This window comes from Electrophorus electricus, chromosome 6, assembly GCF_041902795.1.
Source record: "Electrophorus electricus isolate QZ-2024a chromosome 6, ASM4190279v1, whole genome shotgun sequence".
NCBI lineage: Eukaryota > Metazoa > Chordata > Actinopteri > Gymnotiformes > Gymnotidae > Electrophorus > Electrophorus electricus.
In genome coordinates, this window is record NC_137502.1 from 14,394,552 (window position 1) to 14,407,331 (window position 12,780).

At 38.8% G+C, this 12,780-nt stretch overlaps 1 long non-coding RNA gene across 1 annotated transcript; it reads left to right on the forward strand.

Moving 5' to 3' along the window:
• The first annotated feature begins 384 nt into the window (after window positions 1-384).
• LOC145658527 (uncharacterized) lies at window positions 385-12,541 on the forward strand. Its single transcript, XR_014124099.1, has 2 exons — window positions 385-1,618; window positions 11,431-12,541. It is a non-coding gene; the product is annotated as an uncharacterized LOC145658527 (long non-coding RNA).
• The last annotated feature ends 239 nt before the right edge of the window (window positions 12,542-12,780 follow it).

The following is a 12,780-nucleotide window of genomic DNA, read 5'->3' on the forward strand; positions in this document are numbered from 1 at the left end:
TCAGGCTTGGGAGGGGGAGGTACAATGGTGCCACAGTACACAAATGACCTATTACCTACCTACCATACAAACAAGATCTCTGATTGCAAGGACCCCATACAGTCTCTGTTTAGAGTCAAGTGATGACAACACAAGATTAACACAGCAAGCTTCTATTAAAGACCACCTCTGATTGTCCCTAAAAGTGGTCTTTTGAAAGCGGTCCGGAGCCAGTAATATGAAAGAATTTTGCTGTCAGTCCTTAACTGCCTGCTGTTCTGGGAGCTTCCACATGGAGAAGAAGGGAGGGAGGGGGAAGCAAGAGAGAAGAATGGAGAGAGTGGGAGAGCAACACAGAGGAGGGAGGGAGAGGGCAACAACCAAAGAAGAGAGAGGGAAAGAGTGAGAGAGAGAAAAGGGGAGAAGAGCTCAGAGCTGTACTGAGCTGAGAGATAGGACCAGGAAAAGAAGAGCCAGATGAGAGAAGTGCAGAGGAAGAAGGGCTGAGAAGAGACGCACTTTGTTAAAAACCTGATGAATTTTAGCCATAACTAACTTACTCTTCTACCTGAAATCCTTTGGCAAAAGAAATCACACAGTAAAACAAGAGGAAGGAGAAAAGAACAAGAGAGGTGCTGTAGAGGAAAGTATATGGGGAATTCAAGCCATTGACAGAGACCACCATGGATCAACGTTATGGGAGGTGGTTGTGCTTGGTGTGTATGCAAGAGTCCACACTTCTGCTGGCACCTGCCTCCTCCTGGATCTCCACCTACTGCCACTGAAAGCCTCTCTCTCTGCTCAGGCCCTGTTGCTCGGATTCACCACCACCTGAGTTTTCTCTCAGCCTAAGCTTCTGGAAGTTTCTGCTGAGAGAGAAACAGAATGGGAGAGAGCTTCTGAGAGAGCACTCTTTACCTTAAGCCTCTAAATCTGCTCCACAGGCTCTGTATGAGTCTGGATTTGTAGGGTTCTGTGGAATATACACAAGACAGCATCAGCAATGTGGCCAAGGCAGTGGGATGGCGTGGGACGGAGTGGGACTGACTCTTGATGACGACAAAAAGACATTTTCTGACAGTGAGAACTTCATGAAGTGAGGACTGAAGTTTTGCGAGAGAACATGCTGTTCAGTGCCTCCCAATGCCACAGCTATAAACTATAACCCACTTCCAATGCAGACATCCTCTCATCCTCAGCTCACACACACACATCCATACACCCCCAACACACCAGCACGAAGGAGAGCAAAGGGGAGAGGATCACGATGTCTTTGAATGGACCTAAATGATTTAACTTGACTTTTGGCTGAATCTCAGGAAGGTACAATTTCTCAGAATCTTCAAAATCCTGAAACCACCTACTTGTAAACAAGCAGAGGAGTGTGCTGTGTGGGGAAAGGCTTTCACAGTACTGGGAACATCTCAAAGTCGTCTGGGAGCAGAAGGAAAACCGAGGGAACCAGCGACGGGGGCAGACAGTCAGAGCTGGCCCTGGCTGAAAGAGGGGCAGTGGGGGTACAGGCCCTAGAAGGATGGGGCTTCGCAGGCTTGTGTGAGGGGTTCAAGAAATGGATCCATCTCAGCTGCACTAAAGAGCAGCACAGGGAGTCTCTGCAGCCCCCCTGGTACAATGTGTGGTGAGTAAAATAATGGGCTTCTGAAGCATTAAGAAGAAAGACAAAATAAGAGTGTGTATGATCTCTGAAAATGAGAGGTACAGTTTTCATGTTTTGGATAGACAGAGACAGATAGTTTTATGCTTTTATGCTTTTCATAACCCACTGACCTTTTAAGTTCTTGATGGTGTTTTGTATATTCTGATTATCCACTTTCACATGGGCACAATATCCCATTTCCAGGTTGCCTACATACTATTTTTGATCCACTACCAAAATCTGACATTATTAACGTTTCCAAGATGGCTTCCTCTGCAATGGGTTAGACAAGAGGTCATAGTGGTCAAAGGTTATGTATTAAGCACACCATATAACCCTGACAGTTATTGACCAAGTACATAACAAAGAACAGGATGAGTGCAATAAATAATGTTTATCTTATGCATCATGTCCTGCAGTTTTTGTATCAAATGCTCAGGGTGTATAGCTATGTTCAGTCTGTATACTTTATGCCTCTAATACTAAAGACTGTAATACCAATTTATTATGTCTAATTTAATGGCTTCATCTTCATTTCTTAATTTTTTATTCATGTTATGTGTGTATATTTACTGCATGCCTGCAATTAGTGAGGAAAAAAAGTATACTTTAATTCTTCTGATATTGTTTGGGACTATTACCAAAGAACTCTCACAATATGGTAAGACATGCTGCTATGAAACCCAGTGTGAAGATGATAGTAGGAAGAGTATATGCTGTTGTTCTCATGTTGCTTTTGAATGAGATCAGCATCAGTGTTCAGAATTTGATACTGTTCATTTACAGATACATAATCAATTTATGAACTCCACGATACATCCATGTGACTTTCCAACTGAAATCATTCAAAAGAGCTAAATGGTTGTTTCTCCTATATTATCTACACTTACTACAGTCACTGTGACATGTAGGTTCTTTATTTTTAAATAATGTTACTATATTATCCCCTGCTCTAATTCCAGTGGCATCTGAGCACTGGCTCTTGTATGATTTGCCTTCTTTTGTCTAACAGTACTGGATGATTGTGTTCAAATATTAATGCTGTTCAATTGGTCTTTGGGGAACCAAAAAGAGATGTTTTACAAGTGTTACAATATGTTATCAGTTGACACCAGTCCTGCAACTTAAGGCTGCTCCCGATGGGACAGACTCCTCCTAATTTAAAAGAATGCCATTATTTTGATGCTTGAGTGGTAGTATACAGGTGTTAAGTCTATTTTGTCTTGCACCATTGCAAGGTGTCTGTTAGTTTAAAAGTTGGAAGTTTGATCCTTTCTAGCTCTGAACATGATGCCTTGTGACCTGGTTCTGTCAAATCAATCACTGCAAATTTGTTTAAAATTTATTTTTAAACTCATATCAAAGGTTATGAACCATTTAGAGGTAAGGTCAGAGATCATTCCTGCAAATTCATTGTCAGATCAGCTTGGTCCAAAAATGCTTGGGGCTAAAAGCAGCTCAGAGATGTTTTCCACATAAATTCCACTAGGAGCCTTCATAACATTACTGATATGTAGACACGCACACACACACACACACACACACACACACACACACACACACACACACACACACACACACACACACACACACAATACAGGCATTTATTAGCTCTTCTTCTGCATGTTAGGTTAAGGGATGTACATTTACACATTCTCTTTGATTACTGTGGCCATCATGTTTGAAGAAAATTTTGTTTAATGGCTATTTGATAGATTTAGGACAAAACTGTACAATTGAGCTGAGAGAGAGAGGGCGAGAGAGAGATTCACCAGAAATGTGTCTGATAGGATTTGATTTGTATTGTACCACAGCTTCCTCCGTATAAACCAAACCATGACAGCCACCTCGGTCACTCTACAGTGACTCTGCCTCACTGAATCTTATATCTATCCCAGTCTAACAGCGCTAGCAGAAGCAGGCAGCGTTGGCAGGGTGAGTGGGTAGTCAGTACAGGCAGAGCTCACTACACACACGATCCCTCTCCCAGCCTGGTTGGATAGGAGAGCCAGGGGAGAGAGGGAATCTGACAAACTGGAGGTCCCATGCATCGCTGATGGCCCTTAAGTGAGACACGTCCTCTGCTATCCATCCAAATCCCTAAAGAGCCCCATTGTGTCTCTGTGTGTGGGTGTGTGTGTGTGTGTGTGTGTGTGTGTGTGTGCTTGAAAATGAATATGTACCCAGATGTGCATGTGTGTGTGAAGTTGGAATGTAAACAGGGCTCTAATAGCCAGTGTGTGTTGTCAGTAAAAGTTTTATTTCATGAATTTTGTATTGTTATTACTCTATGGTTAGCATACTCTATGTACTCTATGGTTAATGTACATATTGTACTCTATAGTTAACATACTCTATGTACTATGGTTAACATACTCTATGGTTAATGTATTATATGTTTTCTTAAAGTTGCTGTTCTTGTTAAGATCACAGGGGGGCTGGGATTTGACGGTCAACTCTTGAAATACATGCAAAAACATAAATTGCAAATACAGCATGTAAAACCTTTAATCTGTAATATGTAATAACTTTAAAACCTAATGAGCTGTGAGCTACAGTAACCATACAATACATAGAGTGCGTTAACCATAGAGTGCACAGAGTACATAGAGTGAGCTTTTTACTCAGGGAGCATCTCTGTAGACTTTTCTTGAAGTCTCTCTACCTACATTCTCTCCTTTCCTTTCCCCTCTCTCTCTCTCTCTCTCTCTCTCTCTCTCTCTATCTCTCTCTCTCATTTCTCAGCTCATCAAACCAAAAGTAATATCATTATTTACTATGTAATGTAATCATTTCCCCAACATCCCTCCTCAGTCAGTGACATTGTAGGTCTTCCTATATTACACAGCAATGCTGGCAGGACAAAGGCACTAGGCAGTACCATGTAAGGGGAAGCCAGCCATCCCTCTTCCCCAGAGAGAGCAGAGCCTTTTGCATGCCTGAGCTTTCTCCCTGGGGAGAATCCATACCCATTTTTAAGATCTGTGTCTGAGGACTGATGACATATTCTGAGCTACTTTGGGTGGCTTAACACCTGACACAAGACTTTTTAGCCTTGAATACCGATTGAACATCAATAGATTTAAATTGTCATTCAATACAATCTATGATCTAATACAGCTTGCAATAGGTCTTATATGCTTGCTTTCTCTAACCTAAACAAAACATGATGTATTTAATTATGCAACGCCTCACTCTCTATTCAGCTCTGAACTCAGTTCAGCACAATCACATTTAGTCACATTTAACACTATAGCTGAGAGGAAAGTGAAGAACTGAGTTGAGAATGTGTGGCCCATGTCTCTCTGTCCTTCCAGTATGCCATGGCTGAGGTGATGCTGGAGGCAGACAGAACTGAGCTGTAGACAGTCCATTAGGGAGCATGGTCGGCTATTTTCAGTGTTCATAGGCTGAAAGGTCTGCCTCCCAGACTAATAGCCTTTGCCGGCCCTCCAGGGGGAGATGCCACACAATCCTGAACAGGTAGCATGGTTTATCATGATGGACATTTACGCCTAACTTTGAGCAACATTTGCTAGCATGGTTGTTCAATTAAAACATTGTCATAAATGTAGGTTCAGCTCCTCTGACACTGCATACTTAACAATATTAGAGCTAAGATAGAATAAATTTTAAGTCAATGTCAAATTTACCTATATAGAACTTTTTACAACATACGTTGTCACAAAGTAGCCTTATTAATGTCTGGGACCAGATCCCTAATGAGCGAGCCAGTGGCAACAGTGGCAATGAAAAACTCCCTGGGTGGAATTAAGGAAGGAACCTTGAGAGGACCAAGACCCAAGAGGGAGCCTATCCTGATCCTCCTTGGGCAGCCCATCTTACAACCAGTCTACGCTGTAATACATCATATATAGTACATGTAGCTAGTTCAGCATAGGTGTGAGCTTTTTCAATGGACACTTCAGACCCTTTAGACTGTTTTCACTTGCTTTTGTTGGGTTTTTTTTTTTTTACATCAGTGGATTACAGTCCCACCCCTGGGGATCCTATGCACTGCAGATTTCTTAGAGCTCTGCTTGCTATAAAACAAGACTGATTCAACTCATCAGCTAATTATCAAGCTCTCCTCGAACTGAGCTGAGTCAGGTATGTTGGAGCAGGCAAGACATAAAATATATTGGAGTCATGAGACTTGTCATAAAACCACAGAGATTTGGGTTAATCTTGAATATCTGAGTTCCAGAGAGTTCTGGCTATTCAAACCCATGCCTTTGTCCCAGTATCTTTGCTATGCTATTTTTACTTTAGTGGTGGAAACTCACACAATCTCTGTGTAACTGGCCAGATAATGATACGTTTTCAGTATGTATAGACTGGTGGGGATTATTTCTAGAATGGATCATAATTCCACTAATTAGTTTGATTGATTAATGTGCTAACAAGTGTCTCTGAGTGCTCAGCAGCTTTCTAATTCACAATAACCTGAACTGATTGTTCATTGACACTGTTCCTCCAGTAATATAAATAAAGACATTGCAACGGGTTCCCTTAGGAACAGAGGTAGAATGCATGCGCAGGAAGGCAGTTTATTGAATTTAAACACAAAAGAACAAACCAGACTTACCAAAATAACTGACAACCTGGGAGCCAAAAGTACAGGGCTTAAATAACCAGGACCACTAGGCACTAAACAGCCTCGGGTGAACACAGTAACTGGGAGAACCAAAATACGGACTGGAATGACGGAACAGATGAAGGAAACTAAGCAGTGGTACTAGGGAGTACAGGAAAACAGACGACAGGGAAACCATGACAACAGGGATGCCAGGAGGGTGACCATTCGTGACAGATATGTGGAGTTATATTACTATAAATTAAGGTATATATTAGTGTAAAACTATTCTATTCTCTGTTTTTATTAAGTGAGACTACAGGTTTAGGATGCTTCCACACTAAAGCTTTTTTTCCGAAGCCAGGTCTGCTTGCTCCGTGACTTCATTACGTTTGTTCAAGTGTGAAGGTTGGTTTCGAGCTCAGGAGTGATCCAGAGCATCGATCTCTGGTCCTTCTGTAATCAGTGGTCTGCAGTTCGCTTCTGGTGCTGTCCATGGGAGAGTCTGAAAAGCTTAATATTGCTTAATGTGCTAAAACATCAACATAGGAATGCCAAACTTCTCTCATTTAATACTGATAATAAATACTCTCTACTGCTGAAATGAACCTGTGATCCAAAATGAAAGTAATCATTTTTACATTATGCTTTTTTTTCCTCCCCATTTCCCCACATAACCCATTATAAGAAAAAAAAGCTTAACATGGGTTCATGTACTAAAACAATGACCTAGGAACAGCAAACTTCACTCAATTATTACTGCTCATAAGTCTCTCTACAGCGGCTGTTGGTTTAGTTGTTGAAAAGTTGTTCTGCTCTGACAAACTTATAATCCATTGCTGACTGTCATTTTATTTCAGTATGACTTTTACGCAGATGAATATTTACTGTTGACAATGATGCTTTATTATTGTTTAAAAATTAAAAATGTGCCATTATATATTTAATTTAAGATCTAATTAGTTCCAAGTATGCATAATATACATTGTCTATAATGTAATGTTCACTTTAGCATTTTAAGTACTATTTATGATGTGTAATTGTATTTTTTTTTGCTTAGTATATTCTGTGTACTAAATAAAAACCATATTGATATGGTTAAGTGTTAATTGGCTGTGGGGGAATTTAATGTGTAATTAACAAGTAAGTGTTAACTGGCTGTTGGGGTATTTAGTGTGGAATTACAAGGTAAGTGATAATTGGTTGTGGGGGTATTTAGTTTATAAATAACAGGTGTTAATTGGCTGTGAGGGTATTTAGTGTTTAATTAAAGGGTAACTGAGATTGGTAACATCTTTATGTTTATTAAAGGGTAACATGCAGTAACTAAGATTAAATTATTATTATCATTATTATTACTATTATAAAGGAGTTAATAAAGTATAACTATAACCATAATCATATAAACAAAAATGTTTGCATTGTTATATGAAGATAAATCCAAATATTGTGACTGAGGTACAGGGAATAGATATTTTTATTTACTTACTTACTTTTATTTACTTTGGGTGGACATGAGAGACATCTGCTCTGCACTTCTCTCATTTTTTCCTCTTGTCACATCTTTCCTCTCAAACCCTCTCTCCTCCCCATCTCTGGTGCTATATTCTAATCTCCTTTCCAGTCAAAGCTTATTCTTCTCCCCTGCTCTCCAGTCATCTCTTCTCTCCTTTCTGTTACTCAGCTCTTCTCTTCTCTGTTCTCCAATCATCTTCACTCTGCACGTGGCGGGCTGTACCATGTGAGCAGTGAGAGAAGAGTGTTTCGTGACACTGTATTAGTCTTTGGTTGTTTCTTTTTTTCAGATTAGGGCTTTTCTTTACTATTCATATTTTTTTTTCAGCTATGTATTATTATTATTATTATTATTATTATTATTATTATTATTATTATTATTAGAGGGATATGTTATATTTAAATGTCTTAAATTACAAATATAAAGGCTAACAGGAATCTGTACATTAGGGTGACTGTTGTTATTATTTGGTCTTAACTATCAATATTTGCTCCTTTTCTCACTCACCTCCAAGCCAACTGCTCACTCTGACCTATCAGAATTCTGAATGAACTAGAGTGAACGTGAAAGAAATGCTATCAGTAATCAACTGGTATTTCTTGCCATGATGTTCAGGAATGAATTATTGACAATTACTTAATTATTACGAGAGGATACACTGACCTAACTCTTGTACAACTCTTTTCTATATATTATCTGACTAGTACTCATTTTCTCACAGCTTGCTTTTTTCTGATTGCCTCAAAAAACTGCCGTATGTCATTGCCATCCTTCCTCTTGCTCATGACTTACTCTGAATGAAAGCTGACTAATAAAAATCTGCTTTCATTTTAATCAAACACTAATCATTCCATTTATCATAAGCAAGTACAGAACAAGATACTGTACGAATATATAATAAATTAAAGCTGCTACACTACATGTTCCCATGCATCATCACAAAGCTTGATATCATACCAAGACTTCATGTGGGATTTCTAAAATAACAAAAGATAAAAACGCTAACGTTTGTTGAATATGCCCATGACCAGTGTTGGCTGCTGCATGAATGTGCTAATAAACTTTCCATTAATAAACTTTATTTCTACAATTACAGTTTGATGTCTTGACATTAACGCTACCATGTCCAGCAAGTCAGAGACGTTTGCTAGTGAGACGTTATCTAATATGGTGGTATGGTGTTACAGTAATGATTATTACATCAACAACAGATGGGATTACTGGCAGATCCTAACAATGCGCAAAGATAGGGAGTGGAATATTTTAATTTTTTTTACCTCAGCATATTGGGGGGACATTTTGAGCATATCTGAATATTGGGTGTGTCCCTCCCAATATGAATTGTGGCAATGCTTTGACATATATACACACATATCTAGACTACCAAACTATAGGCAGATTTATGGATTTGATTTTGCTCCGGCCTGGAGCTCATTAACTCAGGTCAAGGTGAGTGGTAAGATAGCCAGACTCTTTATCACACTACCTTACTGTGAATCTCTTGGCTGGAACCCAGTCATGACCTCTGAAGGTGCCTTCTTCTATTCAGGCAACTCCAGTCTCCAGTCCTCTTCTGCTTCCATAAGAGGACACTGTAATGAGAAGCCAAACACAGACTCCAAGATTTGTCTCCTCTACATATATATATATATATATATATATATATTTTTTTTTTTTTTTTTTTTTTGGGGGGGGGGGGGGGGGTATTTATTCTTTTTCTTTTTTTTACATTTTTTTATATTTTTACCCAAGTGAAAAGTGAAAATTCTTGGGAATTTCCAGCCTTCAGAAGTACACAACTGCCACTTTGAGTAGATCATCTCATAAAACAATAAAATTATTCTCCTTCAGTCTGAGATGTCATGTCTGTTACATCTCTAATAAAGGCTAAAATTAGCCTCAGTGAACCCACTGCCTTGTTCTTTGAGCTCCCTTATGATATTAATCTTACAGAGTGAGTTTGTGTAACATCGGTTATGCTTGAAGGGCATGTCTAATGCATGCTTTGTAGACTGAATGGATTGAGCACCTTTAAGATTTCATTCATTTGAAAGTTTGCTTTTAGAGCAGCCTTCTGTCTTTGTAAGTTCCAGTTCAGTGTCTGCTCATAGCCCTATGATGTGGTTTTGATCTTCAAGAGCTTTTCTCAGAGCATTACTTATCGATCACAGTTATCGGTGCATCTCTTGGAAAGCTAAATGTCTAATAAGTGATATCATGTGACCAACCTATTTGTGTCAATGCACAGGATGAAAACATTCCAAAGCTAGCAAAATGCATAAACATTACATATCTTCTCATCTGTGCCCTGAGTACAGCCCCACAAATCCAGTATGTGTGTTGCTGTCATATGGCTAAGTATTATCAGACAAGGCTACTGCTTAGACTATAGGCAAATAAAGTGAAAAGATATGCCACCCACAGCTGTTTGGCATGATAGTGATTTTTATTCAATATTCTAAGAGAACGACACATTTGTGTGTTAGAATTATTCGACCTCTGTGAAGTGATTCTATATTTCTGAAACATTTGAATGGAAAATCAGGACAGGAAACAATTAATACAGCATTTATAACGTGATGCTACATCTTTGAACATATTACAACTAATGGAATAAAAGAGAGAACATTCTTGTAGCAATAAATTATTATATTCGACTCAATTTATGTCTGTTGGCATTTTGTTCTGGGGGGGGGTCACATAGCTGTTTTGGATGTGAAGATGGTGAAGTTATTTTTGCTATTTCTGTTTTTTTTTGGATGGTTATCTCTGACATTGGTTTTAGGCTTTTAGTCTTACATACTTTGACTCAGAGCCCAATGTCTCTCTCTCTCTCTCTCTCTCTCTCTCTCTCTCTCTCTTTCTCTCTCTTCTTCTTCTTCTTCTTCTTGACTCTACTGACTCTACTTCACACACATTTTGTTATTTTTTGTCCCTCAGTCATTCTAAAACTGTTCAATAGCTCCAGATTTTTTGGGACTCTTCAGGAGAAGTTTGTCAACTGCCTAGTATGATTTTTCAAATTGCTGTTTGTATTTGAGCTGTCAAACAAAGCAATTTGTCATGCCATTTGTCATTTGTCAGAATGTTAATGTTAGTGTATGAAAATGTGTACATGCACCAGAAATATTCTCTCATAATGCGTTCTGCAAAGAACACAGACAAAAATTGGATTTAAAATAATTGACATTTTGTGGTTCTTTTGTATATAGAAAAATAAGTGGACTCTTAAATGGGTCATAATTTATGTTGGATGTTAGAATTAAGGAGCCTTTAAAACCCGTTTACCTTAGCTTCATTTTATGAACCTTTATGTCATTCTAGAGGGTGCATGTGCTTATTTAAGAACATGGCCTCCAGTTAACAGTCCTTCCCTATATTCAGCACATGCTGACATGCTTTGAAAGCTAAAAGTAACTTTGAGTACCCTCACTAAGCTTTTAGCTTTAATATTCGGATGTTTAAAGAATATAAATAATTAAATCCATTTAAATTCCAAAATAATTTTCTTCAGAATTTTGAAAGATGAAGCCTAGATTGGACCTAGATTGGTGCTTAAGATGAGCTGATTCAACAGGTGCTGGGGTTGTTTCATACACTCTGTACTATATACAGATATATTCATATCAGCATACATGTCAGCAAATACAGAACACTAATGTTTACCCCTCCCACCCCCCTTTCTGCTCCCTCCCTCTGTAGCAGCTATAGCGCCCCCTGGAGGTGGGGATCAGTGATGTTAAACATGCTCCCCCATGGCCATCAGCATGGGTGCCAGGCCATCGTGGAGGAGCCAGAGGACGACAGAGAGGAGAGGATCCTGGCCGTGCTGGGGATTATCGGGACTGTTCTCAACCTGCTTGTGGTCATCTTCGTTTACATTTACACGACCATCTGAAGAGCAGAGCGGGACAGGAAGGCCAACCTGACCTACAACCTAGAGACCATGCATGAGAGGTGTGGATAGCTCAGACTTCTCCGGATTATGTCAGGAGGGGCAATGAGAGAATAACAGACAAACATTGCTTTTGTTTGCCAAGAAATAAATCCATTATGCAGTGCCTGGACCCACTACTATGTTACAAAATCCCATCAACATTTTTGTGGAGAAAATCTGAGTACTGTTTGAGTGCCTCTCATTTTAAGAGTTAAGCAAAAACTTAGAAATTGGATATTTCACTCACAGTTCAAAGTAGTTCATTTTTACCTATATGTTATTTACCCACCAAGTTATGTTGTATATACTTAACCATGAGTGCATGTTCTCCTATAATTCCCATATATAATATTTGTTGATTAAAGGATTACATTAATCTTACTTGCTATTGAAAAGTTTAGTTTTTGCCATCTTTAGCTGTAATACTTGCAACATGTAGCACAGCAGATAAAAGAGTCATGGGCTCATGAGAAAAAGGCATTTCCCAAAATTGTCTAAACCATGCACAAAGGACAACAGTCAGCTCCAACTGTTGTATTTACATTACCAGATGCTTAATCAAACACATCATATTCAAAATGTTTTTTTCAGATAGCATTTTAAAACCTGAGAAAGCATGATAATGATTCCACACAGGTGAAGAGGTGGGCCAAGCATTGAAACAAAACAGCAGTCTTTGGTTTAGAATCAGCACTTAGTCCAAAATATGTGGCAAGAGTAACACAAAAATGAAAAACTCCATCTGTAGCAGCATAGTCTGCTTTGCCTCTGCAATGAGGATGGTTTCGTGGGTTTCCATGTAGCTCTAGCACTGAAATTAAGTTTACACACCTAAACTATTATAAGCAACTGGAATAAATTGAATGTATCAAAATATTTACATATTGTTTCAATGACTGTATTTCACAGACTACATTTCCTTAATTTCAGTAGTTTCTAATAAAGAGAAAGGTTTACATTCTAGTCTCAGATAAAAGAGATCATCTTTTCCTACTAAAGAAAGAAAATTAATAAATGAATCAAGCCCCAGTGCTCATTTAAGGGGTTTTTAGCATTACTCTGATAAAGCATTGAGGTTAGCATTTCCTGCATGTTTTCTTTTCTAGCTAAAAGAC